Source organism: Mesoplodon mirus (genome assembly GCF_964341445.2).
Source record: "Mesoplodon mirus genome assembly, chromosome: 6".
Lineage (NCBI taxonomy): Eukaryota > Metazoa > Chordata > Mammalia > Artiodactyla > Ziphiidae > Mesoplodon > Mesoplodon mirus.
In genome coordinates this window covers 80,100,953-80,113,763 of record NC_138982.1, presented here as the reverse complement: position 1 = coordinate 80,113,763, position 12,811 = coordinate 80,100,953, and the positions used below count along the sequence as shown (strand labels likewise).

General features: G+C 36.5%; 1 protein-coding gene across 6 annotated transcripts in view; it reads left to right on the top strand.

Moving 5' to 3' along the window:
- The window catches only part of STXBP5L (syntaxin binding protein 5L), a 416,226-nt gene that overhangs the window by 299,230 nt on the left and 104,185 nt on the right, over positions 1-12,811 (top strand). The gene's annotated exons all lie outside the window — the stretch shown is intronic.

The window sequence follows — 12,811 nt, the reverse complement described above, 5'->3', positions numbered from 1 at the left end:
TCTATCCTTGAGAATGTTCCATGTGCACTTGAGAAGAATGTGTATTCTCCTGCTTTTGGATGGAATGTTCATGTGGTCTAATGTGTCATTTAAGACCCGTGTTTCCTTACTGATTTTCTGTCTGGATGATCAGTCCATTGATATAAGTGGGGTGTTAAAGTCCCCCACTATTATTTTTGTGTTACTGTTGATTTCTCCTTTTATGGCTGTTAGTATTAGCCTTACATATTGAGTTGCTTCTATGTTGGATGCATATACATTTACAATTGTTACAATTTCTTCTTGGATTGATCCCTTGATCATTATGTAGTGTCCTTCTTTGTCCCTTGTAATGGACTTCATTTTAAAGTCTATTGTGCTGATGTGAGTATTGCTACTCCAGCTTTCTTTTGATTTCCATTTGCATGGCATACCTTTTTCCATCCTCTCACTTTCAGGCTGTATGTGTCCCTAGATCTGAAGTGGGTCTCTTATAGACAGCATATATACGGGTCTTGTTTTTGTGTCCATTCGGCCAGTCTTTTGGTTGGAGCATTTACATTTAAGGTAATTATCAATACGTATGTTCTTATTGCCATTCTGTTAATTGTTTAGGATTTGTTTCTGTAGTTCTTTTTTCTTCCCTTTCTCTTTTGTTCTTGTCTCTTGTGATTTGATGACTATCAAATCACAAGAGAAGAGAGTTGTGTTTGGATTGATTTTTCTGTTTTGTGTGTGTGTCTATTGTAGGTTTTTCGTTTGCAGTTACCATGAGGTTTTGATATAGCAGTCTATATATATACAAGATTTTTTTAAGTTGCTGGTTTCTTACTTTCAAATGCCTTTCCAATATCCTACATTTGTGCTCTCCTCTTCTCACAATTGCTGGTTTTGTGATCATATTTGTGTGTGTATATTTTCCTACCTTTACTGGTTTGCCTTTACTGCTGTGCTTTCCCATTTGTAATGTTCTTGTTTCTAGTTGTGCCCTTTTCTTTTCTGCCTAGAGAAGTTCCTTTAGCATTTGTTGTAAAGCTGGTTTGGTGGTACTGAATTCTGTTAGCTTCTGCTTGTCTGCAAAGCTTTTGATTTCTCCACTGAATCTGAATGAGAGCCTTGCTGGGTAGAGTATTCTTGGTTATAGGTTTTCCCCTTTCATCACTTTAAATATATCATGCCACCGCCTTCTGGCCTGCAGAGTTTCTGCTGAAAAATCAGCTGATAACCATGTGGGGCATTCCTTCGTATGTTATTTGTTCCTTTTCCCTTTTGCTTTTAATATTTTCTCTGTCTTTATTTTTTTGTCATCTTGATTAATATGTGTCTTGGGGTGTTCCTCCTTGGTTTTATTCTGTATGGGACTATCTGTGCTTCCTGGACTTGAGTATTTCCTTTTCCATGTTAAGGTAATTTTTCGGCTATTATGTCTGCAAATATTTTCTCAGTGCCTTTCTCTCCTCTCCTTCTGGGATGCATATAATGTGAATGTTGGTGCATTTAATGTTATCCCAGAGGTCTTTGAGACCGTGCTCATTTCTTTTCATTCTTCTTTCTTTATTCTGTTCCGTGGCTGTGATTTCCACCAATCTGTCTTCCAGCTCACTTATCCATTCTTCTACCTCATTTATTCTGCTACGGATTCCTTCTAGTATATTTTTTATTTCAGTTATTGTATTGTTCATCTCTGTTCTTTAAATTTTCTATCCCTTTGTTAAACATTTCTTATATCTTCTTGGTCTGCACCTCCATTCTTTTTCTGAGATCTTGGATCATCTTTACTCTGAATTCTTTTTCAGGCAGATTGCCTATCTTCACTTATTTGTTCTTCTGGGGTTTTATCCTATTCTTTCACCTAGAACATATTTCTCTGCCATCTCATATTTCTCTGCCATCTAACTTTCTGTGTTTGTGGTCTCCATTCCTCAGGCTGCATGTTCGTAGTTTCTCTTGCTTCTGGTTCTCTTGCCCCCTGGTGCATGAGGTTGGTCCAGGGGCTTGTGCAGGCTTCCTGATGGGAGGGACTAGTGCCTGCCCACTGGTGGGTGGAGCTGGGTCTTGTCCCTCTGGTGGGCAGGGCCTTGTCAAGGGATGGCTTGCACTCCAGACAACTTTAGGTGGCCTGTCTGCTGATGGGTGTGGCTGTGTTCCCACCCTGTTGGTTGTTTGATCTGAGGCATCCCAGCACTGGAGTCTGTAGGCTGTTGGGTGGGGACATGTCTCAGTGCCAAAATGGTGACCTCCTGGAGAGCTCACACCAATGAATATTCCCTGGGGCCTCCACTACAAGTGTGCTTGCTCCCAGAGTGAGCCACAGCCGACCCCCACATCCCCAGGAGACCCTCCAGGACCCACAGGTAGGTCCAGCTCAGGCTCTTATGGAGTCACTGCTTTGCCGTGGATCCCCGTGCACACAAGACCTTGTGTTTGCCCTCCCAAAGTGTAGTCTCTGTTTACCCCAGTCCTGTGCAGCTCCTGTACTCATGCCCCACTGGCCTTCAAAGCCAAATGCTCTGGGGGCTCCTCCTCCTGATGCCAGACCCCCAGGCTGGGGAGCCTGATGTGGGGCTCAGAACTCTCACTCCTATGGGAGGACCTTTGTGATATAATTATTTTTCAGTTTGTGGGTAACCCACCCAGCAGGTATGGGATTTGATTATATTACGAAAGTGCCCCTCCTACCATCTTGTTGTGGCTTCTTCTTTGTCTTTGGAATATAGAATATCTTTTTTGGTAGGTTCCAGTCTATTTTGTTGTTGGTTGTTTAGCAGTTAATTGCAATTTTGGTGTTTTCATGAGAAGAGCTGAGCTCAAGTCCTTCTACTCCACCATCTTGTCCTCAACCTCCCCCAGACTGCGGGTGCTGTGCCATGCCATGCCAGGGGCATGACAGCCCATGGCTTCCCCGAGTCCAGGCTGGTGAGTTGGAGTCATTGCTCTGGCCTAGCTGCTTTTTCTGGCCTCACTGATTCAGGGCTGGGGCCACAATCCTAGGCCAGAGGCGGCACCCTCAAAGCATGGTGGGATGGCCAGCCACCAGGTCAGGAAGCACGTGGGTCCATTTTGGTAATAATTTAATTAAATATTAATGTTAAAAGTAACTTTATTGAAGTATTAATATATATGAAATAAAGTTTCCTAATTATAAGTATGTAATATGAGTTTTGACAAATATACATGACAATATAAGTTATGTAACTACCAACAGACTAATTTTATAAAAACTATTCATCACCTTAAAAAGTTCCGTCGTGCCCTTTGCATTCAATTATTACCTCTCACTCCTTGGCCCCACAAAACCACTGATTTGCTTTGTGTCACCACAGTTTTTACATTTACTACAATTTTATATAAATAGAAACAAATTATTTTGTTTTCTTTCACTTAGCATAATGCTTTTGTGATTCATCCTTATTTTCATTGCTGCATAATATCCCATTATGTGGATATACAAAAATGTGTTGTGTCCATTAACAGTTGGTGGAAATTTGGGTTGTTTCCAGTTTAGGGCTATTATGAATAAATCTGCTATTAACATTCAGGTAAAAGTCCTTGTGTAACATTTATTTGTATTTTCTTGAGTAGATAAGAGCAGAATTACTGAGTCATATGGTAAGTATATGTTTATGAGACAGGATAAACTATTTTATAAAGAGGTTATATCATTTTGCATTCCCACCAGCAATGTATGAGGGTTTTGGTTTTTCCACATTCTTGTCAACACTTTGTATTGTCGATCTTTTCAATTTTATCTACTCTGATATCTAATAGTGGTATCTAATAGTGATTTTAATTTACATATTCCTAGTAACTAATGATGTTCAGCATCTTTCAAGTGCTTATTTCACATTTGTGTATCTTGTTTGGCGAAATGTCTGTTCATATCTTTTACCTACTTTTTTAATCAAGTTGTCTTATTATTACTGGGAGTTCTGTAAATATTTTCAATAAGATATGTATTTTCCAAATATCTTCTCTCAGTCTGTGGCTAATCTTTTCATTTTGTTAATGGTATCTTTTGTAGAGCAAAATGATTTAATTTTGATGTCATGTAGGTTATCAATTTTTTATTTTATTGTTTGTGCTTTTCATGCCCTTTTAAACTGTTGTCTAACCCAAGATTACTATGATTTTCTTCTGATCCATTTTAAGTTAATTTTTGTGTTTTATGAAAGGTGAAAGTTAAGGCTCCATTTTTAATTTATGGGTATCTAATTGTTTTATCATTTATTGAAAATATTATCTTTCCTCTGAGTTGCCATAGCACTTTTGCCAAATATTGTCATTTATGTGTGAGTTTGTTTGTGGATATTGTTCCATTCCACCAATATTTATGTTTATTTTTTCAATACTTTTTCAATACCTGCCTATTGTGATTCCTGTAGCTTTAGAGTACGTCTTGAAATTTTATAGTGTAGCTCCTTAAACTTTCTTATTTTTTAAAACCGTTTGGGCTATTCTAGATCACTGTATTTTCATACATAGTTTAGAATCATGTTCCAATTTCTTAAAGTCTGCTGGGATTTTGTTTGGAATTGCTTTCACTTTGTAGATCAATTTGGGGAAAATTAACAATATTGAGTTTTCTGACCATTGATCAAGGTACATCTCTTTATTTAGCTCTTCTTTCATTTCCCTCAGCATGGTTTATAATTTTCAGTGTACATGTTTTCTACATGTGTTAAATTTATACCTATTTTATAATTTGATGCTATTATGAGTATTGGATGGAGAGCTCTATAAATTTCAGTTTAGTCAAGGATGTCAGTAGTGTTGTTCAGAACTTCTATTTTCTGCCTAATAATTCTATCGATTATTGAAAGAAGAACGTTTGTATCCTCAACCTTAATTGTAGATTTGTCTGTTTTTCCTTCTAACTCTCAGTATTTCTCCATGTATTTTGAAGGTCTATTACCAGATGAATCCACATATAGGGTTGCTCTATCTTCTTGATGAACTGACTTGATAATCATTCACCCTATTTGTCCCTCAAAATTTTTCTTGTTCTGAAATATACGTTGTCTATATTAATGACCCATTAATATAGCCACTTCAGCCTTCATTTAATTAGTGTTTTCATGGTATATGTTTTCCATTCTTTTAATTTATTTTTAAACTGGATTTGTCATAGGCAACATATATTGGATCTGAATTTTTTTTCCCACTCAGGCAATCTCTGCCCTTAATTGGAGTGTTTAGATGATTTATTGACCTTAATGTGATTATCCCTATTCTTGTCTTGGATGAAAAGATTTTTCTATTTTCTATTTTTCCCATTTGTTCTTGCATTTTTTCCTTTTTTATGGTATCTTTTAATGATTCTATTTTACCTCCTATTGTCCTAAGTATTTAAGTTTTAAATTTTAATTTAAAAAAATTTTAATTTACATTTTGCCCTTTGGTTTATTATGTATATTATATATATATCTTGAACTTCAAATAAATAAACAGCATTATACCACTTCACATATAAGAATCCTTTAACAGTATACTTCTATCTCTCTTCCTGTTCTTAGTACTACTGTTGCCATATATTTTATTTCTATCATGTTACAAATCCCACAATACATTGTTATTTGCATTTTAAGTGATCAATGATTTTTTGAAGAAATGAGCCTTTAATATTAATCCACATATTTAACCACTTATGGTGTTCTTCATTACTTAGTGTAGATCCATATTTTAATCTGGAATCATTTTTCTTCTGCTTAAAGGACTTCCTTTATTATTTCTTTTTAATACTTCAGCTATTTTATTCAAAGATAAGTTATCAATACTGACAGGCCAAAAAATTCTAGAATAAGATAATGCTATGGAGAATAGGGTAGCTATTTTATATACAAGGGATTAGAAGGCATATTGTGTTCCTATAGTACAGTTGCTCTAGTTTTTATATACAATGTTTAAAGGTTACTTTCCATTTACAGTTATTACAAAATATTGGCTGCATTCCCCATGTTGTACAATACATCCTGGAGCCTATCTTATACCCAATAGTTTATACTTCCTACTCCCCCACCCCTCCCCTTCTCTCCCCACTGGTAACCACTAGTTTGTTCTCTTTATCTGTTTAATCTGCTTCTTTTTTGTTATATTCACTCGTTTGTTGTATTTTTTTTTCGATTCCACATATAAGTGATAACATGCAGTATTTGTCTTTCTCTGTCTGACTTATTTCACTTAGCATAATGCCATCTGAGTCCACCCATGCTGCTGCAAATGGCAACATTTCATTCCCTTTTTTGCTCTATTTTATATTGGAAATGCTTTTTAAAATTTTAATGTTTATTTTCTTGTTAATCATTTTTTAAATAACATTAAAATGTGAAAAGTGTATATTTAGCAGTTGAGCAAATACTACATATGTATGTGTGTGTATATATACATATATATGTATTTTTTTATTCAAACAGAAAGTCACAAAAATTATAATCATCATCAGTCACTCAGTCCCACGTAATTAATTTTTTTATCTTGATCTTTTGTTAGCACTTTTATGAGTTCATCAGTTTTCCATTCAAGTTCTGAAAATGCTTATTCATTCAGTTCAGCAGTATAGTCAGTTACCAGAAACCTGTACTTGTCAGAGTCTTTTCCATGAATTCCTTGAAGATGAAACCCTTTTATAGGAACATATTTGCAAAAGCATCAGAATACACCCAGAACTGTCTGTAAATGACAAAAGACTTAAAAATGACCATGGTTAAAGATTTAATGAAACTTCATAATAATGCAATTGACAAGGAAATTTAGTTATTTCTGAGATATACATTTTAAAGTAATAACTAGAATTATGACTTATAACATTATACCAGAGCATATAAGATTTTTAGAAATTTCATGTAATGTCTGAAACATTTATATTAACATATTTCCATACAAATAACCCAAAGAAAGTTTAGTATTGTTTTGTTTGCTTGTTTGTTTATATTGCAGGTCCTTATTAGTCATCCATTTTATACACATCAGTGTATACATGTCAATCCCAATCTCCCAATTCAGCACACCACCACCACCACCACCACCACCCGCCACTTTCCTCCCTTGGTGTCCATACGTTTTGTTCTCGACATCTGTGTCTCAATTTCTGCTCTGCAAACCAGTTCATCTGTACCATTTTCTAGGTTCCACATATATGCGTTAATATACGATATTTGTTTTTCTCTTTCTGACTTACTTCACTCTGTATGACAGTCTCTAGATGCATCCACGTCTCTACAAATGACCCAATTTCGTTCCTTTTTATGGCTGAGTAATATTCCATTGTATATATGTACCACATCTTCTTTATCCATTCGTCTGTCGATGGGCATTTAGGTTGCTTCCATGATCTGGCTATTGTAAATAGTGCTGTGGTGAACATTGGGGTGCATGTGTCTTTTTGAATTATGGTTTTCTCTGGGTATATATATGCCCAGTAGTGGGATTGCTGGGTCATATGGTAATTCTATTTTTAGTTCTTTAAGGAACCCCCATACTGTTCTCCATAGTGGCTGTATCAATTTACATTCCCACCAACAGTGCAAGAGGGTTCCTTTTTCTCCACACCCTCTCCAGCATTTGTTGTTTGTAGATTTTCTGATGATGCCCATTCTAACTGGTGTGAGGTAATACCTCATTGTAGTTTTGATTTGCATTTCTCTAATGATTAGTGATGTTGAGCAGCTTTTCATGTGCTTCTTGCCCATCTATATGTCTTCTTTGGAGAAATGTCTATTTAGGTCTTCTGCCCATTTTTAGATTGGGTTTTTTGTGTTTTTAATATTGAGCTGCATGAGCTGTTTATATATTTTGGAGATTAATCCCTTGTCAGTTGCTTTGTTTGCAAATATTTTCTCCCATTCTGAGGGTTGTCTTTCCGTCTTGTTTATGGTTTCCTTTGCTGTGCAAAAGCTTTTAAGTTTCATTATGTCCCATTTGTCTTGTTTATGGTTTCCTTTGCTGTGCAAAAGCTTTTAAGTTTCATTAGGTCCCATTTGTTTATTTTTGTTTTTATTTCCATTACTCTAGGAGGTGGATCAAAAAATATCTTGGGTTTATTTTTGTAAGTCCTTTTCTTCTCTTGTGTTTCCCGCTTAGAGAAATTCCTTTAGCATTTGTTGTAGAGCTGGTTTGGTGGTGCTGAATTCTCTTAGCTTTTTCTTGTCTGTAAAATTTTTGATTTCTCCATCGAATCTGAATGAGATCCTTGCTGGGTAGAGAAATCTTGGTTGTAGGTTCTTCCCTTTCATCACTTTAAGTATATCATGCCACTCCCTTCTGGCTTGTAGAGTTTCTGCTGAGAAATCTGCTGTTAACCTTATGGGAGTTCCCTTGTATGTTATTTGTGATTTTTCCCTTGCTGCTTTCAGCAATTTTTCTTCGTCTAATTTTTGTCAATTTGATTACTATGTGTCTCGGCATGTTTCTCCTTGGGTTTGTCCTGTATGGGACTCTCTTCACTTGCTGGATTTGGGTGGCTATTTCCTTTCCCATGTTAGGGAAGTTTTTGACTATAATCTCCTCAAATATTTTCTCAGGTCCTTTCTCTCTCTCTTCTCCTTCTGCGACCCCTATAATGCGAATGTTGTTGCATTTGATGCTGTCCCAGAGGTCTCTTAGACTGTCTTCATTTCTTTTCATTCTTTTTTCTTTATTCTGTTCTGCAGCAGTGGATTCCACCATTCTGTCTTCCAGGTCACTTATCCGTTCTTCTGCCTCAGTTATTCTGCTGTTGATTCCTCCTAGTGTATTTTTCATTTCAGCTATTGTACTGTTCATCTGTTTGTTCTTTAATTTTTCTAGGTCTTTATTAAATATTTCTTGCATCTTCTCGATCTTTGCCTCTGTTCTTTTTCCGAGGTCCTGGATCATCTTTGCTATCATTATTCTGAATTTTTTTTCTGGAAGGTTGCCTATCTCCACTTCATTTAGTTGTTTTTCTGGGGTTTTATCTTGTTCCTTCATCTGGTTCATAGCCCTCTGCCTTTTCATCTTGTCTGTGTTTCTGTGAATGTGGTTTTCGTTCCACAGGCTGCAGGATTGTAGTTCTTCTTGCTTCTGCTGTCTGTCCTCTGGTGGATGAGGCTATCTAAGAGGCTTGTGGAAGTTTCCTGATGGGAGGGACTGGTGGTGGGTAGAGCTGACTGTTGCTCTAGTGGGCAGAGCTCAGTAAAACTTTAATCCACTTGTCTGCTGATGGGTGGGGCTGGGTTCCCTCCCTATTGCTTGTTTGGCCTGAGGTGACCCAACACTGGAGCCTACCCCGGCTCTTTGGTGGGGCTAATGGCAGACTCTAGGAGGGCTCACGCCACGGAGTACTTCCCAGAACTTCTGCTGCCAGTGTCCTTGTCCCTTGGTGAGCCACAGCTGCCCCCCGCCTCTGCAGGAGGCCCTCCAACACTAGCAGGTAGGTCTGGTTCAGTCTCCTATGTGGTCACTGCTCCTTCCCCTGGGTCCCGATGTGCATACTACTTTGTGTGTGTCCTCTAAGAGTGGAGTCTCTGTTTCCCCCAGTCCTGCCATCAAATCCCACTAGCCTTCAAAGTCTGATTCTCTAGGAATTCATTCTCCCATTGTCAGACCCCCAGGTTGGGAAGCCTGACGTGGGGCTCAGAACCTTCACTCCAGTGGGTGGACTTCTGTGGTATAAGTGTTCTCCAGTTTGTGAGTCACCCACCCAGCAGTTATGGGGTTTGATTTTATTGTGATAGCACCCCTCCTATCATCTCATTGCAGCTTCTCCTTTGTCTTTGGATGTGGGGTATCTTTTTTGGTGAGTTCCAGTGTCCTTCTGTCGATGATTGTTCAGCAGTTAGTTGTGATTCCGGTGTTCTCGAAAGAGGGAGTGAGAACATGTCCTTCTACTCCGCCATCTTGAACCAATCTCCTCCTTTATTATTTCTTATAGTACATGTCTCCTAGTGATGAATTCCCTCAGATTTTTATTCATGAGTAAAAATCTGTATTTCCCCATTTGAAAGATATGTGCTGAGTAAAGAATTTTATTTTGACCCATTATAATCATTTGTTGCTTTCAAGATGTCATGTCACTTTGGTCTGTGTAGTTTCCAATGAGTAGATTTCATCATTCTTTGCCTCTGTGTAGGAAATATATCTTATCTCTCTGGCTGCTTTTAACATTTTTTTCTTTATCACTAGTTTTCAACAATGTGATGATGTATTTTTCTTTATGTTTATTCTGTTTAGGATCCTTTGAGTTTCTTGGATCTTTAGGTTTACTGTTACCAAGTTTGGCTATCATTGTGGTATTTTGGCTTCATAGCTTTAAATGTGTTTTCTGCTGATCTTCCTTTCTGAGGCTCCAATTACATTTATTCTAGACTGCTCAATTTTGTCCCAGGGGTCAGTGATGCTTTGGGGTTTTCTTCCCTCTCATGTTTCTTTTTGGAAATTTTCTATTGCTATTTATTCAAGTTCACTATTCTTCTCTGCTATGATGTCTAATATTCAGATAAAAATATATCTGAAATGATAAAATTCTCTCTCAAAATTTGAGTCTTTTTAATGTCTTCTAATTAATTCTCACTTTATCACATTCATGTTTTCCTCAGCCTTCTTGAATATCTGGAATATATTTTCCAAAGCATTTTTAATATCCTTTTCTGCTAATTTTATCATCTGTTTTATTTCTAGGTATGTTTCTGGTGATTTACTTTTTTCCTCTGGTTATCAGTCTTTTTCTTGATACTAACTACTTTTCATATAGTTAACATTGTGAATTTTACATTTATGGTGATATTTTGTTGGATTTTTTTCAATAGATAGTTATCTGGAAGGAAATTATGTTACTTAGAATCATTGTTTTTAAGCTTTTTTAGGGTGGGTCTAGAAAAGCCTTTAGTTTATGGCTAATTTGTTCCCACTACTGAAGTGACTGACACCCCTATATCTGTTTTCCCATGTAGTTGGAGATCTTAGCAGTTTGGCTGGCAGTGACATGAAATATTCTCAGCCTTGTATGAGCTTTGTGAATTGTTCTGCTTCATCCTTTTGGTGGTTTGTTCCCAAGCCTGGGGTAGTTTATTCACATGGATGCACAGATCAGTACCGACAAAATTTCAAGAGAACCGTTCTATAAATCTCTGGTGTATTCTGTCTATGCAGCTCTCTTCTCTCTAGTATTTTGCCTCATAAATTCTGTTTTTGCCACATCAGACTCTGATTTCTGTCTCCTTGGTTTGATGAGATTCTGATCTCGCCTTGAGTTTTGGTTTTCTGGGAAATCTCTCCATTCAGTAAACTAGAACACTTAGTTTAAACTAAAGTTTACTTCGATCGTTATCCTTCTCTCATCTTATTCTATGTTGCCTGTTGACCAATGTGTGAAAACTGCTGTTTAACATATTTTGTTCAGCTTCCTAGTTAAGGTAGGAGATTAAATCCAGTATCCATATTGACTTTTCAACAACAATTTCCTAACCTCCCCAAACCTAAGGTATAACTTCCCAGGATTCTTACTTACTTATTTATTTATGGCTGCATTGAGTCTTTGTTGCTGCATGCAGGCTTTCTCTAGTTGCATTGAGTTGGGGCTACTCTTCATTGTGGCGCACAGGTTTCTCATTGCGGTGGATTTTGTTGCAGAGCACGGGCTTTAGGCCCACTTCAATAGTTGTGGCTCACAGGCTTAGTTGCTCCCTGGCACATAGGTTCTTCCTGGACCAGGGATCAAACCTGTGTCCCCTACATTGGCATGTGGATTCTTAAGCACCGCACCACCAGGGAAGTCCCCAGTATTCTTATTTTTAATTCAAAAAGAAAAATATTTTTGTTGGTGTCATACATTCTAGTTGCCTTTTTTTCTCTTCTCAGTACTGCATTTGGGAACTCTCTCATACCTGTAAGCAGAAGTAATTAACTACTTTTTAACATTAAAAGTTCAGAGATATTAATTTGCTACAATATGTAGTATGTATAATATTGCACTTCTAATAATATTAATATCAATTCTACTTTTGTGTGGAAAATTTTCAAAGTACTTTAATAACATTTCTGACTTGATGCTAATAAAAGCTCTGTGAGCTAAATAAATATAGCATTATAATTCTCATTACAAAGTAAAGAAGCTAAGGCCTCAAAAGATTCATTAATTAATTTTTCTCAATCGCATAACCTATAAATGATGAGATAGGATCTTCTGACTTTTATAACAATGTTTTTTCCAATTTTCCAGAGCCTGTCTTCCTGGAAGATGTAGAACTTTATGTAAAATAGCAAAACATCTAGTATAGTATGGTAGCAAAACTTTTCACTTTTCGTGAGGAAGGCAATATGGTGGAATAGAAATAACTAGATTTAGAGTAAGCAGATGATTTGTCAATCATATTCAATCTAAGTAATAAAACAATGTGGAATTATATAAAATGAGCAAAACAACTTTTATGCAACTATTTTATACTTAGGAAACAAAAAGCAGATTTACAATTGTTCAGCTAGAGGGCATGTTGTAAATGGAGAAAAAAGAGAGTTCAGTGTATGCCAATTGTTAAGGTGACCAAAATGCCTGCTTAGGAGATCCATTTTAATTTTTCAGGAGATTTAGTTAAGAAATTAATCAAATGGCCTTTGTATTTTAGTAAATGGGACAAAATAAAGAACAAAAGATTGAGAAATTTTAATATTTTTGTGAATGAGTTAAGTCTCTGTTCATATCTACTATGGTGTCAAAACCTTTGATATATGAAGTTAATCTTTATGTAAAATCTTGTGTTAAATATACACTCTGTTTAAGAAGAGAATTAATTTTGAACCTAATTATTATTTTATTTGAAAAATTCACCTAATTGCATACCTAAGCAGCTGTAGCTATTGAAGTGTGACATTTCTTGATCTA